The following is a 21,459-nucleotide window of genomic DNA, read 5'->3' on the forward strand; positions in this document are numbered from 1 at the left end:
CCCAAGATCTGGAATCGGTCCTTCTCCACAATCTTCCTCAGGGTCCGGTCACCTCTTCTCATTGTGCAGCGTTTTCTGCCACACCTTTTCCTTCCCACAGACTTCCCACTGAGGTGCCTTGATACAGCACTCTGGGAACAGCCTATTCGTTCAGAAATTTCTTTCTGTGTCTTACCCTCTTGCTTGAGGGTGTCAATGATGGCCTTCTGGACAGCAGTCAGGTCGGCAGTCTTACCCATGATTGCGGTTTTGAGTAATGAACCAGGCTGGGAGTTTTTAAAAGCCTCAGGAATCTTTTGCAGGTGTTTAGAATTAATTAGTTGATTTAGATGATTAGGTTAATAGCTCGTTTAGAGATCCTTTTCATGATATGCTAATTTTTTGAGATAGGAATTTGGGGTTTTCATGAGCTGTATGCCAAAATCATCAATATTAAAACAATAAAAAGCTTGAACTACTTCAGTTGGTGTGTAACGAATCTAAAATATATGAAAGTCTAATGTTTATCAGTACATTACAGAAAATAATGAACTTTATCACTATATGCTAATTTTTTTAGAAGGACCTGTATATATATATATATATATATATATATATATATTGTGGGGGTTTGCTCTGGTAGGCAGATGGTAGCGGTGGCAGTATAGAGGCTCAGGAGACAGGCTTTGTGTCCAAACCGTGCTCTTTTATTCACTCCAGTGCATCACATCAAAACTGTGCAATTCACACAACAGCAATGTCCATAAACCCCACCTCCCACAAAGGATCCCCAAACACTGCAGGCGTCTTGGTGCCTGTTCACACAGTCTCTCACATCCGTGGTCAGTACTACACCTTGTCATGGGGCGGGTTTGTCCAAGTTCATGCAAGTTAGACAGGCCACGTGTCGGCCTGGACAAGGGATTGGCTCCGGCCACAGGATCCCTTCTTTTGGTCCTTCGCTGAGCCTGCAGCAATTGGGCAGTCCTTGTTAGACGAGCGGACTACAGCGCTCAGCCCGACCAAGCGATCAGCCTCCCATACAGCTTCCTGCAGTGAGACAGGAGACCACACTTCATCAGCAGCCCCACAGTCAGTGAGCATCAAACCTATATTCACAGCCCTGGGTGTAGCAGGCAGACCACACCCAGCAAGCATAGTGAAGGATTAACTCCTTCCCTACCCAACTAAGGCCAGAGATAACCAACCTGCCAGGATCAGTGTAGACTGACACCAACAACTGAAACCCGTCCACCCTGCTCTTACTCCACCAGGGCCACGACCCCCGGTGGTACGTATCTTCCATCCACTACCACTCCAGACATTCTCTTACATATCCCCCCCCCCCCTTTGTTCACCCCTGAAGGCTTGACGACCCTGTTCAATCCTATCAGGGTGAACACACATATAGCAGTGTACCCGGCACAGGGCATCAGCGTTCCCTTGCAGACGACCTGCCCTGTGCTCAACCCTGAATTTAAAATTCTGGAGGGATAAGAACCATCTGGTAACCCGAGCGCTCCCCTCCTTAGCCTGGCTCATCCACCGGAGAGGGGAGTGGTCAGTCACCAGACGGAACCTTCTCCCCAACAGGTAATACCTGAGAGATTCAAGTGCCCACTTGATGGCGAGGCATTCTCTTTCTACCACGCTGTACCGGGTTTCCGCTGGGGTGAGCTTGCGGCTCAGGAAACCAACGGGGTGTTCTTCACCATTGATTTCCTGGGAGAGTACCGCCCCGAGGCCTACTCCAGAGGCGTCCGTCTGGACTATAAACTCCCGTCCGAAGTCGGGCGTCACCAGAACTGGGGACCCACATAGGGCCGACTTCAAACGGGAGAACGCCTCTTCCGCCTGCTCATCCCAGCGAATCATTACCGACTTCCTACCTTTCAGGAAACCTGTCAACGGGGCAGCCATAGTGGCGAAATGTGGGATGAACCGCATATAATACCCTACCATCCCTAAAAATGACCGCAGTTGCCTGGTCGTAAGGGGTGTAGGCCAATTTCGGATCGCCTCAATCTTATTTATTTGGGGCTTAACGACTCCGCGTCCAATGACATAACCCAAATACCACGCTTCCTCCAGGCCCACTGAGCACTTTTTTGGGTTGGCGGTCAATCCTGCCTTCCTGAGCGAGTCTATCACTGCTTGAACCTTCGACAAGTGACTTTCCCAGTCCTGGCTAAATATGATTATATCATCTAAATATGCTGAGGCATACCGGAGATGTGGTCTGAGGACGATATCCATCAGCCGTTGAAACGTGGCTGGAGCACCGTGCAACCCGAAGGGCAACACTCTATAATGGAACAGCCCCTCCGGCGTGACAAAGGCGGTCTTCTCTTTTGCTGTCTCTGTTAAAGGTACCTGCCAGTACCCTTTTGTGAGATCTATCACCGAGAAATACCTGGCTTTACCCATTCGCTCTATTAACTCATCTACTCGCGGCATGGGATAGGCGTCAAACTTTGAAATCTCGTTTAGTTTCCGGAAATCATTACAAAAACGTAATGATCCGTCGGGCTTTGGGATAAGAACGATCGGGCTAGCCCACTCGCTTCTAGACTCCTCAATGACCCCTAACTTCAGCATAAACTTTACTTCCTCTGAAATGGCTTGTAGCCGAGCCTCCGGTACCAGGTACGGTCGTAAACGGACCTTTTCCTGGGGCTCGGTGACAATGTCATGTTGGATGAGATTGGTACGTCCCGGAAGGTCAGAGAACACGTCTTTATTCCTGCTAATGAACGCCTTCACTTCTTGAGTCTGCTTAGTCGACAAACCGCTACCTATCTTTACTCCAGGGGTGTCCTCTGGTACCACTGTAGGGCCGGGGACGTTCTCTGCAGCCAAGACAAAGCGCGGGTCATCCCCAAGGAGACTTTCTCTATCTTTCCAGGCTTTAAGTAAATTAACGTGGTACACCTGCTCGGGCTTCCGCCTTCCTGGCTGGTATACCCTGTAATTCACGGGGCCTAACTTCTCTCTTATCTCATATGGTCCTTGCCACCTGGCCAGGAATTTGCTGTCTACGGTGGGCACTAGTACTAACACTCGGTCGCCCGGGTTAAACGTCCTTACCTGGGCGGCCCGGTTGTACACGCGGCTCTGGGCCAGCTGTGCCGCTTCCATATGTTCACGGACTATGGGCAGAACTGTTCCTATCCGGTCCTGCATCTTCTCGATGTGCTCGACTATGCTTTTGTGAGGGGTAGGCTGTTGCTCCCATGCCTCTTTAGCGATATCCAACAGGCCTCGGGGATGCCTACCATATAACAGCTCAAACGGTGAGAACCCCGTGGACGCCTGGGGCACTTCTCGCACCGCAAATAACACATAGGGCAGCAAGAGGTCCCAGTCCTTTCCATCTTTTGCCACCGCTCTCTTGAGCATGGACTTTAGGGTCTTATTAAAGCGTTCCACCAGCCCGTCAGTTTGGGGGTGATAGACGGAAGTACGCAAGTGCTTAATATTTAGTATTTTGCAGAGCTCCCTCATCACTTTGGACATGAAAGGGGTCCCTTGGTCCGTCAATATCTCCTTTGGGATCCCCACCCGGGAGAACATCCCCATCAACTCCTTGGCTGACGTGTGACGCAGGGGTATCGCCTCAGGGTAGCGAGTAGCGTAGTCTACTATGACCAGGATATGTTGGTGGCCTCTAGCTGACTTGTTAATGGGGTCTACTAGGTCCATTGCGACCCTTTCGAAAGGTACTTCAATAATGGGCATGGGCACCAGGGGACTACGATAATGAGGCTGGGGGCTGGTCCTCTGACACTCTGGACAGGACTGGCAAAACCTCCTGACTTCCTCATATATCCCCGGCCAATAGAAACGCTGCAGTATACGTTCCTGAGTTTTCTGGACCCCCAGATGTCCTCCTAACACATGAGTATGCGCTAGGTCTAATACCATGCGGCGGTATGGCTGGGGTACCACCAACTGTTCTATTACCTCTTGCCGGACTTTGTCGACCCAGTACAGTAGGTCCTGGTTACAGGCCAGGTGGGGAAATTCCGAGTCGGCTCCCGGGTGCTGAGCCACTCCATTGATGACAGTCACCCCTTCTCTGGCCCGTGACAATGTAGGATCCTGGAGCTGGGCGGTCCCGAATGTGTCTCGGGATACTTCTAGTTCTGGAACAGATGGGGCTGCCACCGGCTCACCAGCCAACCCTTCTAGGTACAAGCTATTGGGTTGATACTCTTCCTCCTTATTGGTGACCCCTACAGCTGGTAGCCCCTCTTCAGGATCAACGGGCACCGGCTCTGCACCCCGTCCCTCCCAGAGAGACCAAAACAGGGGACAATCCCTACCTAGGATGGCAGCGTAAGGGATTTGTCGCCCCACCCCAACCACCTGCTGTATCTCCCTTCCGAGGGTAGACAAGGTCACACAGGTTGTAGGATATTCTCGCTGGTCCCCATGAATGCACACAATCCTGATGGTTTGCTTGCCTGGGCCGCGACTGGCCACCAGGGACTCGTGCACGAGGGTCACTAAGCTCCCCGAGTCTAGCAATGCCTTAACTGGGTGTCCATTAATAGAGATGGCACACAACGGAGGTGTATCAGTGGATAGCAGCGAAGCAGCAACATACACCGGCTGGCCGAAAAAGGAGGACCGGCGTGCAAACCCGCAGTCCATGGGCTCTGCCGCCCTTGGGCAGTTGGCAGCAATGTGTCCCAGGCCCTGACAGTGCCAACATCTAATCCCCGGGGCCTCTCGTCTCCCCAGGTTTGGCCTCCCAGGAGTGGAAATCACCTCCCCCCCTTAAGCGGTTGAGCCCCCTTCTCAGGTCCCCTTTGTGGCAGGGAGAGTGAACGTGGCTTTTGCAGGAAGGCAGACTCTCGGACCAAGTCCTGGGTTGCCATGTATCTCTCGACTAGGCCAACAACTTGATCCAGGGTGCCTGGATCACCTTGTCCCGCCCAGCGCTGTATTGCTCTTGGGAGGGTACGCACCAAACGATCCACCACCACACGTTCCACCATCTGCGAGGGGCTCAATGTCTCAGGCTGCAGCCATTTTTTTACGAGGTGTAACAGGTCATAGGCCTGGGACCGAGCAGGCCGGGACTCTGAGAACGCCTCGATATCATCCTCGGGGCCCATCTTTCTTAACGCTGAGCGCACCTTATCCCGGGCAGCAGGTAGGATTGCGTTCCCCCCCGGGGCGGCTTGTTGTTGTAACACCCGCATGAACTCCTGCATAGTCACCAGTTGCTGGGCCAGTAGACTATTCAACTGCCGCTGGTCTCTAAGGGCTTCCTCATGTCTCCGAGTAGCCTCCTCATTACTTTGCACCAAGTGTCTAATAGCCTCCTCCATCTTATCTGGAGCCACAAAACTTGCAGGCTTAATATATGACATACAGTCCAAACAGCACAATTTTCAGCCTCACTGCCGTTTGCCCGCTGAAGCCACCAATTGTGGGGGTTTGCTCTGGTAGGCAGATGGTAGCGGTGGCAGTATAGAGGCTCAGGAGACAGGCTTTGTGTCCAAACCGTGCTCTTTTATTCACTCCAGTGCATCACATCAAAACTGTGCAATTCACACAACAGCAATGTCCATAAACCACACCTCCCACAAAGGATCCCCAAACACTGCAGGCGTCTTGGTGCCTGTTCACACAATCTCTCACATCCGTGGTCAGTACTACACCTTGTCATGGGGCGGGTTTGTCCAAGTTCATGCAAGTTAGACAGGCCACGTGTCGGCCTGGACAAGGGATTGGCTCCGGCCACAGGATCCCTTCTTTTGGTCCTTCGCTGAGCCTGCAGCAATTGGGCAGTCCTTGTTAGACGAGCGGACTACAGCGCTCAGCCCGACCGAGCGATCAGCCTCCCATACAGCTTCCTGCTGTGAGACAGGAGACCATACTTCATCAGCAGCCCCACAGTCAGTGAGCATCAAACCTATATTCACAGCCCTGGGTGTAGCAGGCAGACCACATCCAGCAAGCATAGTGAAGGATTAACTCCTTCCCTACCCAACTAAGGCCAGAGATAACCAACCTGCCAGGATCAGTGTAGACTGACACCAACAACTGAAACCCGTCCACCCTGCTCTTACTCCACCAGGGCCATGACCCCTGGTGGTACGTATCTTCCATCCACTACCACTCCAGACATTCTCTTACAATATATATACACTGTATATCACTATATACAAGAGGATGATATATGGTATAACATCTTCTCTTATATAGTGATATAGTGGACCATGCTGATGATTAGTGATGAGTGGCAGGGGTCATATTCGAGTTTGCGATATTTCGCGAATATTTTGTAGAATATTCGTCGAATATTCGAAAATTCGAATATTCTTTATAACCTACCATTTTTTTACTCGAAAAATCGGCAAAGTAATGATAGTGTAATATGTGAATTTTCGAAAAAATATATATAATCTTCTTTGTCTAATAGTTGTAAGTTGAAAAATTCGCAATAAAAATTCTCGTTACAAAAATTTGCATTACGAAAATTTGCAAACAACACTACTCCTAAAGTCAAATATACTGCAGCCTTCTCATTGGCCCACAAGCTAGAAGCAAGGAGGGATCATGTGTACTGATTTAAAAAAAAAATAGAACATTCAAAATTACGAATATATATATCACTATATTCGAAATATTTGCAAATTTTCGAAGTACCTATATTCTCGATAAAAATTTGAATATTCGTGATCAACACTACTGATGATAGAACCTGATATCTCCTGCAGGGCTGGCTTCAGGTTCATGTGGGCCCCCTTGTGGCATTTTGCACAACAAACAAGGCAATAAAACTGCATGTGTTATATATGCCTCAAATCAGCCCATAGACCCCGATCAGACCTCAGATCAGCCTACTCAGCCCCCATTAGACCCCCACTCAGCCCCCTTCAGACCTCAGATCAGCCCAAAGACCCCCACTCACCCCTCATCAGACCTCAGATCAGCCCAAAGACCCCATCAGACCCCCACTTAGCCCCCATCGGACCTCTGAAAGATCCACCCCTCCCATGTGCCTGTTGTAGTCCAGGTTACAAACTGGTTTGGGGGCACTGGTTGTGGTACCTCGTACAAGAGCAGGGGAGCTGGTGTTAGTGTGAATGGTGGTCAGTACAGGGACGACCCTCTTGTCCTTATACTTAACCACCAGCATGTTCTCATGGAGGAGAGCCCTACTTTCACCCATTCTCAGTGGTTGCCTTATCAGGGATCTAGGGATGCCTCTGATTTTTGCGCACTGAGCCGCAAGTCACAAAACCTCTGGCAGTTAGGGACATGTATAGGGGTATGCTGGCATAATAGTTATCCACACAGAGGTGGTATCCCTTATCCAGCAGTGGGTGCAGTAAGTCACGATCTTCCCACTAACTCCTAGGAGGGGGGGGGGGGCATTCTGGGGGTTCTATCCGGGAATCTTTCCCTTCGTAAATGCAGAACTTTTGGGTGCACCTGGAGCTACTCTCACAAAGTTTGTATATCTTTATGCAATACCTTGCTCGTTTGCTAGGCAGGTACTGGCGGAATCTAATCCTCCCTTTGAAGAGTAATAGGGACTCATCTACACTGACATTTTTATGACAAACTTGGTGTTAAAGTGGTCAATGACAGGCCTAACCTTGAACAGTCTGTCAAATGCTGTGTTGTTTTGGGGTGGGCACTGTGCATTGTCGTTGTATTGTAGGAATTTCCAAATTGACTCAAATCGTTTCTGGGTCATGGTATTATTGTTAATTAGAGTCTGGTAGAAAATGTCTGAATATTGTCTAATGTTTGGTTTCTTTACAATGCCCATATGCTGCACGAGTCCCCAAAACGTCATCATCTCTGCTGCACTTACTGGAGTGCAACCTAGGGGTCTAGCGTATGCCAATGTAGGCTTCTGATCAATTAAATATTGGGCGTATAAATCGGTTTAGGCCATCATTAAATTTACAAAATCTTCAGAGAAAAAGATTTTGAAAAACTGTCCATCTGTATTCCGGAGCTGCCCTCAAAATCCTGAATTTGGGGCTAATAATCGTCAGGGGGTGGGGTCCATATGGGCTTACTCTGGGGGGCTGGTTCAGCTGTTGTTCTGGGGCACCATCTAGAGGTTCCCTAATCGACGGATGATGATGGTGATGAGGGGTAAAGGAGTAGCGGATAGTGGCATCCTCTTCTCCCTCACTGGCAGGCTCAGTATCGGAGGCAAGCATGGCGTATGCCTCTTCAGCTGAGTTTACTTGGGATGGACGGGCCATTTTTATTTTATTGTGGTGTGACGTGTTAAATGTGTAAACCTTTATTTAGTGTGAGGGGTGTGTATGTTGTGTTTTCACACGTGAAGGGGCTTGTAATCAATTTGAAATATAGAGAAATGGAGTAGAGAAAAAAGTAAAAAAAATAATAATAATTGCAAGTTGCTCGCACACACAAATATGTTGAGTACGTGCAAAAATCTACACTAACACTACCTAAGGCCTCATGCACACGACCGTTGTGTGCATCCGTGGCCGTTGTGCCATTTTCCGCTTTTTTCGCGGACCCATTGACTTTCAATGGGTCAGTGGAAAAATCGGAAAATGCACAGTTTTGCAGCCGCAGCCATGATCCGTGTTTCCTGTCCGTCAAAAAAATATGACCTGTCCTATTTTTTGACGGACAACGGTTCACGGACCCATTCAAGTCATTCGGTCCGTGAAAAAACACGGATGCACACAAGATTGGCATCCGCGTCCGTGGTCTGTGGCCATAGGCTACTTTTACACAGACAGATCTGCAGATCCGTCTGCATAAAAGCTTTTTCAGTATATTCTAACACAGAGGCGTTCCCATGGTGATGGGGACGCTTCAGGTTAGAATATACTAAAAGAACTGTGTACATGACTGCCCTCTGCTGCCCCGGTTGCCATGGTTACTTAGCAATTTGTAGAAGCATTATACTTACCTGTGAGCTGCGATGTCTGTGTCCGGCAGGGCGCTCCTCCTACTGGTAAGTGACAGGTCTGTGCGGCGCATTGCCTAATGATCTGTCACTTACCAGTAGGAGGAGCTCCCAGCCGGTCACAGACATCGCAGCTCGCAGGTAAGTATAATGCTTCTACAAATTGCTAAGTAACCATGGCAACCGGGACTGCAGTAGCGTCCTGGTTACCGATCGGAGCCCCAGCAATTAAACTGGGACTCCGATCGGTACTCTCCGCTGCCACCAATGAAGGGGGGGACATTTGAATTAGGAGGGGGGGCCCACTGGCCACCAATGAATCTACAGTACTACAGGGGAGGGAGGGGGGCCCACTGGCCATTTATTAATCTACAGTACTACAGGGGAGGGAGGGGGGCCGGCTGCACTGGCCACCAATATGTTAACTACAGGGGAGGGAGGGGGGAGGGCCGGCTGCACTGGCCACCAATGTGTTAACTACAGGGGGGAGGGGGGGCCGGCCGCACTGGCCACCAACCAGGCAGCAGGGGGCAGTCATGTACACAGTTCTTTTAGTATATTCTAACCTGAAGCGTCCCCATCACCATGGGAACGCCTCTGTGTTAGAATATACTGTCGGATCTGAGTTTCACGATCTAACTCAAATCCGATGGTATATTCTAACATAGAGGCGTTCCCACGGACGAAAAAACGGTCACGGATCACGGACCTACGGACCCCGTTTTTGCGGACCTTAAAAAAAAAACGTGTGCATGAGGCCTAACTAAAATTAAATTCTATATATATGTATCTGGAGGTATATATTTCTTACTACGCGAAAAAATTATAATCTGCACAGTAAACTGAGCAGACCGATAAGAAAAATGGATGTTTCTGATCAGCGCTCAGCAGGTGCAGGACGCATGCACACACACATATATTATGTGTGTGCAAAAATCTACACTAACACTACCTAAAATTGATTTCTGTTTGACACTAAATAGATTTTTTACACAAAAAAAAATGAAAACTGAGCACATAAGCAACCATTAAAAAAAATTGTACTTATTGGTGCTCAGGGCTGCAGAACGCATGCAAGCGGACGTTTGGTGCGTCCGTGCAGACACTGCAGTATAAAAAATTACTGCAGATACAAAAAAAAGAACACTAGTTAAAGATCTATATATATATATATATATATATATCTAAGATTCTAACTATTACTTTAAAAAAGCACAGATGAAAAAAAATATATATATCTGCACCCAAAAAATGAGCCCAGGTGCTGAACAGTGGATTACGGACTTGGCGCTCACAGCTCGCACACAGAAAAAGTGGTGCAGAGCTAGAAAATTGTGAAAAAATAAAAATAAAAATATGACCCAAAAAAGCGCACGGATCAAATGGTGTCTCTAAAAAAAGAACAGGGGGGTGGGGACAGGAACAGGGATGGTTTAGGGATCTGGAACAGCTGCAAATGAAAAATAAAAAAAATCTGTGCAGCAATTGCATATGTTCTTCTTTCTTCTTTCAACAGGAAAAGCTCAAATCACAGTGGTGGTGTACCACAAGTCCCAGCAAGCCAACAAGCAGCACAGAGAAGCACAGAACCTCCCTGCATGCAGTTACCACCTAGAATGGTTGCCTGCAGAGAGCTTTAGCCCTTTCCTGTGCTGCTATAGTGCTGCCATTGGCTGGAGCGTTGTTCCAGCCAATCGCAGCGATGGAATTGGACGCCAAACACAGTCCCCTACCTGACCTCGGAGAAGACTGGTGCTGACTAGTTTTTTATATTTCTTTCTATGGAGTTGCGTGAGGGCTTGATTTTTGAAGGACGACTTCTATTTTTCATTGGTATCATTTTTAATTAGTGACCGCTGTATAAACACGTATCTGTGGTCACTAAAGGGTTAACTAATGTGAGTATACCTAGATTTTGCTAAAAATAAAATAAAAAAAAGCTAAATAGTGGAATAGTTGGGTGCATCTAGTTTTAGAGCAATTATCGTCAGTCTGCCTTTACAAACATTAGAGAAAGAATGGATCAAAGAGCTCATGAAGAACTCAAGAGTGGTAATGTAATAGGATTCCACTGTTGTAACAAGTAAGTTTGTGAATTTTTTTCCTCCTAGATACTCAGATCAGTGGGGCAAAAAAGTATTTAGTCAGCCACTTAAAAAGATCAGAGAGGCCTGTAATTTTCATCATAGGTATACCTCAACTATGAGAAACATAATGAGGAAAAAAAATCCAGAAAATCACATTGTCTGATTTTTTTATAATTTATTTGCAAATTATGGTGGAAAATAATTATTTGGTTAAATAACAAAAGTTAATCTCAATACATTGTTATATACCCTTTGTTGGCAATGACAGGAGGTCAAACGTTTTCTGTAAGTCTTCACAAGGTTTTCACACACTGTTGCTGGTATTTTGGCCTATTCCTCCATGCAAATCTCCTCTAGAGCAGTGATGTTTTGGGGCTGTCGCTGGGCAACGCAGACTTTCAACTTCCTCCAAAGGTTTTCTATGAGGTGGAAATCTGGAGACTGGCTAGGCAACTCCAGGACCTTGAAATGCTTCTTACGAAGCCACTCCTTCGTTGCCCGGCGGTGTGTTTGAGATCATTGTCATGGTGAAAGACCCAGCCACGTTTCATCTTCAATGCCCTTGCTAATGAAAGGAGGTTTTCACTCAAAATCTCACAATACATGGCCCCATTCATTCTTTCCTTAACATGGATCAGTCGTCCTGGTCCCTTTGCAGAAAACAGCCCCAAAGTATGATGTTTCCACCCCCATGCTTCACAGTAGGTATGGTGTTCTTTGGATGCAACTCAGCATTCTTTCTCCTCCAAACTCGGTGAGTTGAGTTTTTACCAAAATGTTCTACTTTGGTTTCATCTGACCATATGACATTCTCCCAATCCTCTTATGGATCATCAAAATGCTCTCTAGCAAACTTCAGACGGGCCCGGACATGTACTGGCTTAAGCAGTGGGACACGTCTGGCACTGCAGGATTTGAGTCCCTTGCGGCGTAGTGTGTTACTGATAGTAGCTTTTGATACTTTGGTCCCAGCTCTCTGCAGGTCATTCACTAGGTCCCCCCGTGTGGTTCTACGATTTTTGCTCACCGTTCTTGTGCTCATTTTGTCCCCACGGGGTGAGATCTTGGAGCCCCAGATCGAGGGAGATTATCAGTGGTCTTGTATGTCCTCCATTTTCTAATAGTTGCTCCCACAGTTGATTTCTTCACACCAAGCTGCTTGCCTATTGCAGATTTGCTCTTCCCAGCCTGGTGCAGGTCTACAATTTTGTTTATGGTGTCCTTCGATAGGTCTTTGGTTTTGGCCATAGTGGAGTTTGGAGTGTGACTGTTTGAGGTTGTAGACAGGTGTCTTTTATACTGATAACAAGTTCAAACAGGTACCATTAATACAGGTAACAAGTGGAGGACAGAGGAGCCTCTTAAAGAAGAATTTACAGGTCTGTGAGAGCCAGAAATCTTGCTTGTTTGTAGGTGACCAAATACTTATTTTACCGAGGAATTTACCAATTAATTCATTAGAAATCCTACAATGTGATTTCCTGTATTCTTTCCCCCTATTCTGTCTCTTGTAGTTGAAGTGTACCTATGATGAAAGTTACAGGCCTATCTCATCTTTTTAAGTGGGAGAACTTGCACAATTGGTGGCTGACTAAATACTTTTTGCCCCACTGGTCAACGAATCCTGAGGCGCATAATAGATACAAGTTGCCAAGGTTCTGTTGACTCAAGTAACTGCAGAGTTCCAAACCTCCTTTCGTATTAAAGGGGTTGACCCATCTCATACATTGGTGGAAAATTGCTAGGATCGTCCGTTCTCCTTCACTTTTCAGGCTCTGTTCTAAAGATAGGTGCAGGTCTCAGAGGGAGAAAATACACTTATCAAACATTGGTGGCATATATCGATATGTCAACAATGAATTAGAGGGGCCAACTCCTTTAACATCAGCATAAAACCTCTGCCAGGAGCTTCATGGCATGGGTTTCCATGATTGAGCAGCTGCATGCAAGCCTTACATCACCAAGTACAAGGCCACACATTGGGTGGTGTGATGTAAAGCACACCTCCACCTCTGAAGCATGGGAAACATGTACTGTGGAGTGACAAATCATGATTCTCTATCTTGCAAGCTGATAGAAAATTGTGGGTTTGGTGACTGCTGAGACAACGATATCTGCTTGACTGTGTTGTGCCAACTATAAATGTTCTGTCTTCTTACATGTTCACACAGTGTGCAGTCTGACATTCAGCATAAAGAATTCCTGTCTTCCAAATAAGAGGACTGTTCTTTGTAGTCTAGCTTGTTTATTGGTCAACAGGTCGTACATATGATTATATACGATTGATTGATTATATTGATTTATTGATTGACTGGTAAAACAGGATTGTTTGTTAAAACAGACATGATTTTACAAGGATGGTGGAGTTTAAGAAGGAGACATGCATAGGACAGCTCTGAACTGTGTCCTGCAGACTGGAGACTTCTCTTTCCCAGAATGGTTTCCACTCCCACAATGCAGTGCACCACCCGCAATGCAGTAGTCTTTGTAACAGGAAAAACAAAGTGTAATACAACTTAACACCACTAGAAGGTGCTATAATTGCACTAACCACTTCAGAAATACAGAGACTTAGGCTGACGTGACCTGTAATGATTAACTAACCCTGCTGGGTTTGGTAGAGGAGGAAAAAGACTCCATTCACACGTCTGTAATAATGGGTCTGCATCCATTTTGCAAATTGCAGAACGGGTGCGGACCCATTTATTCTCTATGGGGACAGAATGGATGTGGAGAGCACACTATTTGCTCTCCGCATCTGTATTTCCGAAGCACACCGCCGATCTTCCGGTCCACTGCTCCTAAAAAAATATTAGAACATGTCCTATTCTTGTCCACAATTGCGGACAAGAATAGGCATTTCTATGGGGGTGTCGGCTGGGTGTCTTGCAGATCCGCAATGCACTGCGAACGTGTGAATGGACCGTACTTCTATGGGGTTGTATTTCAGGGATTGTTCTAAGCCCTTTAGTGCCAGTGAAGAGAAATCTTAATGCTTCACATACCAAGACATCTTGGACAATTTTATGCTTCTAAAGCCTCATGCTCATGTCCATGAAACACGGACCGTCTAATACCGTCCTGGATTTCTTCTGAGTGAAGGAGCACACGGCGTCATTGGTTGCTATGATGCCGTGCGGTTCTGCTGCCGCCGCAGTACAATGATACACTGGTATACATCATACCAGGTATTACTGTACTGCGGCGGCAGCAGGAAGCGCACGGCGTCTTACAACCAATGGCGCTGTGCGCTCCTGCACTCAGAAGAAATCCATGCCGGTATTACATGGTCTGTGTTTCACGGACGTGTGCATGAGGCTTAACTTTGTGGGAATGGTTTGGGAAAGGTATTTTTCTGTTCAAGCATGACTGTGCCCCAGGGCACTAAGCAAGGTACATAAAGGCATGGTTTTGTGAGTTGGGTGTGGAAGAACTTGACTGTCCCGCATAGACCCCAGACTTTAACCCCATCAAACACTTTTGAGATAAGCCTGAATGGAGATTGCAAACCCTCTTGTCCAACATCAGTGTCTGAACTCAAATTCCACAGAATGGGCAAACATTTCCACAGATACACTCCAAAACCATGTAGAAAGCCTCACCCAAAAGGTGCAAGCTCTTTTAGCTACAAAGGGGGTACCATTTACATATTATTTTCTACATGTAGTCATAAATGCTCATGAATATGTGTAGGTGCCCTCATTTTTTTTCCATACAGTGTATAATACATATCATCTTTTTCATTCATTTTGGTCTTCCAATGTGTCCATTATTGGCAGTCTATGAATTATCTATAAGTTGTCCAGAGTAGAGTTGAGCGAACACCTGGATGTTCGGGTTTGAGAAGTTCTGCCAAACTTCCCGGAAATGTTCGGGTTCGGGATCCGAACCCGACCCGAACTTCGTCCCGAACCCCATTGAAGTCAATGGGGACCCGAACTTTTCAGCACTAAAAAGGCTGTAAAACAGCCCAGGAAAGGGCTAGAGGGCTGCAAAAGGCAGCAAACTGTAGTTAAATCCCCTGCAAACAAATGTGGATAGGGAAATGAATAAAAATGAAATAAATAAAAAATTAACCAATATCAATTGGAGAGAGGTCCTATAGCAGAGAATCTGACTTCATGTCAGCAGAGAATCAGTCTTCATGTCATAGCAGAGAATCAGGCTTCGCGTCACCCAACACTGGAACAGTCCATTGTCATATATTTAGGCCCCGGCACCCAGACAGAGGAGAGAGGTCCCATAACAGAGATTCAGGCTTCATGTCAGCAGAGATTCAGTCTTCATGTCATAGCAGAGAATCATGCTTCACGTCACCCAACATTGGAACAGTCCATTGTCAGATATTTAGGCCCCGGCACCCAGACAGAGGAGAGAAGTCCCATAACAGAGATTCAGGCTTCATGTCAGCAGAGAATCAGTCTTCATGTCATAGCAGAGAATCAGGCTTCATGTCACCCAACACTGGAACAGTCCATTGTCATATATTTAGGCCCCGGCACCCAGGCAGAGGAGAGAGGTCCCATAACAGAGATTCAGTCTTCATGTCAGCAGAGAATCAGTCTTCATGTCATAGCAGAGAATTATGCTTCACGTCACCCAACACTGGAACAGTCCATTGTCATATATTTAGGCCACGGCACCCAGGCAGAGGAGAGTGGTCCCATAACAGAGATTCAGGCTTCATGTCAGCAGAGAATCAGTCTTCATGTCATAGCAGAGAATCAGGCTTCACGTCACCCAACACTGGAACAGTCCATCGTCATATATTTAGGCCCCGGCACCCAGACAGAGGAGAGGTTCATTCAACTTTGGGTTGCCCCGCAATATAATGGTAAAATGAAAATAAAAATAGGATTGAATGAGGAAGTGCCCTGGAGTACAATAATATATGGTTAAGGGGAGGTAGTTAATGTCTAATCTGCACAAGGGATGGACAGGTCCTGTGGGATCCATGCCTGGTTCATTTTTATGAACGTCAGCTTGTCCACATTGGCTGTAGATAGGCGGCTGCGTTTGTCTGTAATGACGCCCCCTGCCGTGCTGAATACACGTTCAGACAAAACGCTGGCCACCGGGCAGGCCAGCACCTCCAAGGCATAAAAGGCTAGCTCTGGCCACGTGGACAATTTAGAGACCCAGAAGTTGAATGGGGCCGAACCATCAGTCAGTACGTGGAGGGGTGTGCACACGTATTCTTCCACCATGTTAGTGAAATGTTGCCTCCTGCTAACACGTTCCGTATCAGGTGGTGGTGCACTTAGCTGTGGTGTGTTGACAATACTATTCCACATCTCTGCCATGCTAACCCTGCCCTCAGAGGAGCTGGCCATGACACAGCTGCGTTGGCGACCTCTTGCTCCTCCTCTGCCTTCGCCTTGGGCTTCCACTTGTTCCCCTGTGATATTTGGGAATGCTCTCAGTAGCGCGTCTACCAGTGTGCGCTTGTACTCGCGCATCTTCCTATCACTCTCCAGTGCAGAAAGTAAGGTGGGCACATTGTCTTTGTAGCGTCGATCCAGCAGGGTGGCAACCCAGTAGTCCGCACACGTTAAAATGTGGGCAACTCTGCTGTCGTTGCGCAGGCACTGCAGCATGTAGTCGCTCATGTGTGCCAGGCTGCCCAGAGGTAAGGACAAGCTGTCCTCTGTGGGAGGCATATAGTCATCGTCCTGCGTTTCCCCCCCCAGCCACGCACCAGTGATGGGCCCGAGCTGCGTTGGGTGCCACTCCGCTGTGACCATGTTTAATCCTCATCCTCCTCCACCTCCTCCTCATCCTCGTCCTCCTCGTCTTCCAGTAGTGGGCCCTGGCTGGCCACATTTGTACCTGGCCTCTGCTGTTGCAAAAAACCTCCCTCTGAGTCACTTCGAAGAGACTGGCCTGAAAGTGCTAAAAATGACCCCTCCTCCTCCTCCTGGGCCACCTCCTCTTCCATCATTGCCCTAAGTGTTTTCTCAAGGAGACATAGAAGTGGTATTGTAACGCTGATAATGGCGTCATCGCCACTGGCCATGTTGGTGGAGTACTCGAAACAGCGCAACAGGGCACACAGGTCTCGCATGGAGGCCCAGTCATTGGTGGTGAAGTGGTGCTGTTCCGCAGTGCGACTGACCCATGCGTGCTGCAGCTAAAACTCCACTATGGCCTGCTGCTGCTTGCACAGTCTGTCCAGCATGTGCAAGGTAGAGTTCCACCTGGTGGGCACGTCGCATATGAGGCGGTGAGCGGGAAGGCCGAAGTTACGCTGTAGCGCAGACAGGCGAGCAGCGGCAGGATGTGAACGCCGTAAGCGCAAACAGACGGCCCGCACTTTATGCAGCAGCTCTGGCATGTTGGGGTAGTTGTGAATGAACGTCTGCACCACCAAATTCAGCACATGCGCCAGGCAAGGGATGTGCGTCAAACCGGCTAGTCCCAGAGCTGCAACGAGATTTCGCCCATTATCGCACAACACCAGGCCGGGCTTGAGGCTCACCGGCAGCAACCACTCGTCGGTCTGTTGTTCTATACCCCGCCGCAACTCCTGTGCGGTGTGGGGCCTGTCCCCCAAAACATATAAGTTTCAGAATGGCCTGCTAACGTTTACCCCGGGCTGTGCTGAAGTTGGTGGTGAAGGTGTGTGGCTGACTGGATGAGCAGGTGGAAGAAGAGGAGGAGGAAGCCGAGTAGGAGGAGGAGGCAACAGGAGGCAAAGAATGTTGCCCTGAGAGCCTTGGCGGCGGAAGGACGTGCCCCAAACAGCTCTCCGCCTGGGGCCCAGCCGCCACTACATTTACCCAGTGTGCAGTTAGGGAGATATAGTGTCCCTGGCCGTGCTTACTGGTCCACGTATCTGTGGTTAGGTGGACCTTGCCACAGATGGCGTTGCGCGGTGCACACTTGATTTTATCGGATACTTGGTTGTGCAGGGAAGGCACGGCTCTCTTGGAGAAGTAGTTCCGGCTGGGAACAACATATTGTGGGACAGCAAGCGACATGAGCTGTTTGAAGCTGTCTGTGTCCACCAGCCTAAATGACAGCATTTCATAGGCCAGTAGTTTAGAAATGCTGGCATTCAGGGCCAGGGATCGAGGGTGGCTAGGTGGGAATTTACGCTTTCTCTCAAATGTTTGTGAGATGGAGAGCTGAACGCTGCCGTGTGACATGGTGGAGATGCTTGGTGACGGAGGTGGTGGTGTTGGTGGTACATCCTCTGTTTGCTTGGCGGCAGGTGCCAACATTCCTCCAGAGGCGGAGGAAGAGGCCGAGGCAGCAGCAGCAGGAGAGGCCGAAACGGCAGCAGCAGAAGAGGTAGCAGGGGGAGCCTGAGTGATTTCCTTGTTTTTAAAGTGTTTACTCCACTGCAGTTCATGCTTTGCATGCAGGTGCCTGGTCATGCAGGTTGTGCTAAGGTTCAGAACGTTAATGCCTCGCTTCAGGCTCTGATGGCACAGCGGGCAAACCACTCAGGTCTTGTCGTCAGCACATTGTTTGAAGAAGTGCCATGCCAGGGAACTCCTTGAAGCTGCCTTTGGGGTGCTCGGTCCCAGATGGCGGCGGTCAGTAGCAGGCAGAGTCTCTTGGCGGCGGGTGTTCTGCTTTTGCCCACTGCTCCCTCTTTTGCTACGCTGTTGGCTCGGTCTCACCACTGCCTCTTCCTCCAAACTGTGAAAGTCAGTGGCACGACCTACATTCCATGTGGGGTCTAGGACCTCATCGTCCCCTGCATCATCTTCCATCCAGTCTTGATCCCTGACCTCCTGTTCAGTCTGCACACAACAGAAAGACGCAGCAGTTGGCACCTGTGTTTCGTCATCAGAGACGTGCTGAGGTGGTATTCCCATGTCCTCATCATCAGGAAACATAAGTGGTTGTGCGTCAGTGCATTCTATGTCTTCCACCGCTGGGGAAGGGCTAGGTGGATGCCCTTGGGAAACCCTGCCAGCAGAGTCTTCAAACAGCATAAGAGACTGCTGCATAACTTGAGGCTCAGACAGTTTCCCTGGTATGCATGGGGGTGATGTGACAGACTGATGGGCTTGGTTTTCAGGCATCATCTGTGCACTTTCTGCAGAAGACTGGGTGGGAAATAATGTGAACGTGCTGGATCCACTGTCGGCCACCCAATTGACTAATGCCTGTACCTGCTCAGGCCTTACCATCCTTAGAACGGCATTGGGCCCCACCAAATATCGCTGTAAATTCTGGCGGCTACTGGGACCTGAGGTAGTTGGTACACTAGGACGTGTGGCTGTGGCAGAACGGCCACGTCCTCTCCCAGCACCCAAGGGTCCTCTAACACCACCACAACCATGTCCGCGTCCGCGTCCCTTACTAGATGTTTTCCTCATTGTTACCGTTCACCACAATAAGAACATAACACAATCTGGCTATCTATTTAGGTACCGTATTACACTAATACAGGCACAGGAGTAACGACAGATTTAGCTGAATATAAATTGTAGGCCTAGTATTTAGGCGCTGGATGACAGGTATACGTTTACTGACAGAATTAGACTTGGAAATGCACGGTAGCTTGTGTGAAGTTATTGAGAATGACCCTATCAGCACCTTGAATCTAATATACCCTTTTATGGATAGATTTAAAGTAGGCCTCATACAGCAGAAACCACTAATTCAGGGAATTGCTAAGTTGGGAATTGTATTTCAGCCCAGAACAAAAACTGTGCTTTGACGGACACAAAATAACTTGACCAGCTACAGCAATAACCACAGATTTAGCTGAATATAAATTTGAGGCCTATTATTTAGGCGCTGGGTGACAGGTATACGTTTACGTACAGAATTAGACTTGGAAATGCACGGTAGCGTGTGAGGTTATTGAGAATGACCCTATCTGCACCTTCAATCTAATATACCCTTTTATGGATAGATTTAAAGTAGGCCTGATACAGCAGAAACAAATGATTTAGAGAATTGCTAAGTTGGGAATTGTATTTCAACCCAGAACAAAAATATATCCTTTGCCAGACAGCAGACAGTATTACAATTGGCTGGCCACAGCTGAAACACCAGATTTAGGGTACTGCTATTTTGTCAATTGTATTTCACCCCTCAATAAAAATAGCAAGCACAGCCAAGCCCCTCATGTAGGATATAGCAAAAAAATAACCACACTATTGATGGTTAAATGGACTTGGTGGCAGCTTGCCCCTGATGTAGGATATAGCAAAATAATAACCACACTATTGATGGTTAAATGGACTTGGTGGCAGCTTGCCCCTGATGTAGGATATAGCAAAAAAATAACCACACTATTGATGGTTAAATGGACTTGGTGGCAGCTTGCCCCTGATGTAGGATATAGCAAAAAAATAACCACACTATTGATGGTTAAATGGACTTGGTGGCAGCTTGTGCTGGCGCACCACAAGACACAAAATGGCTGCCGATCACCCCAGAAAAAAGTGACTAAAAAACGCTCTGGGCAGCCTAAAAACAGTGAGCAATTGAATAGCAGCAGTTCAATGATCCACAGCTGTAGATCGATCACTGACTTAAGTGTTTTGGAGGAGTTAATCACTGCCTAATCTCCCCCTAACAGTCACAGCTGCAACCTCTCCCTACACTGATCAGAGCAGAGTGACGTGCGGCGCTACGTGACTCCAGCTTAAATAGAGGCTGGGTCACATGCTGCACTGGCCAATCACAGCCATGTCAATAGTAGGCATGGCTGTGACAGCCTTTTGGGGCAAGTAGTATGACGCTTGTTGATTGGCTGCTTTGCAGCCTTTCAAAAAGCGCCAAGAAAGCGACGAACACCGAACCCGGACTTTTACGAAAATGTTCGGGTTCGGGTCCGTGTCACGGACACCCCAAAATTCAGTACGAACCCGAACTATACAGTTCGGGTTCGCTCATCCCTAGTCCAGAGAAAAGGAAAGATAATCAGGTTGGCAGCCCTATGCACCACTTTGAGCCATGGACACATTGTGTTGGGGACTAACATTTTCCACTAACCTGCAAAGCATCAGCCAGAATAATATAAGACGAACTATGATGACTGTCTAATGCATTTATCCATCTATTGCCTGAATCTGGCCTGGGCAATGGCACAAACGTTTTTGTTGTTCGTATCCAGACTACTTTTCATAGAGAACAGTTTAGACATACTGTATTTTCTAAGCTGTCTTATGATAAAGTTTACTTGTGTGAGGTTGTTCTATATATTTTAATAGAGAAGTATAATTTATTAGCCTTACATTGAACTTCAAATAAAAAGTAATGAAAAATGTTGCACAGAGAACAAGATGGAACTCATTTATCATCTGTTTCTGTGTTGCTGTAGAGCTGTGGATACAAGGTGACTTTCACGGGGAATTGTATCTTCTTATCTCTCATATTGCCTATTTATGTGTTTTCATTGTGATGTTTAAGCATTGGTCATTTCAGTGAAGGTAGGTTTCTTCTTTGTAACAGCATTCAGGTATAAATAACCACTGCATGTCTCTGTATATAGTTAAT

The sequence above is a fragment of the Bufo gargarizans genome, chromosome 5 (genome assembly GCF_014858855.1).
Source record: "Bufo gargarizans isolate SCDJY-AF-19 chromosome 5, ASM1485885v1, whole genome shotgun sequence".
Classification (NCBI taxonomy): Eukaryota; Metazoa; Chordata; class Amphibia; order Anura; family Bufonidae; genus Bufo; species Bufo gargarizans.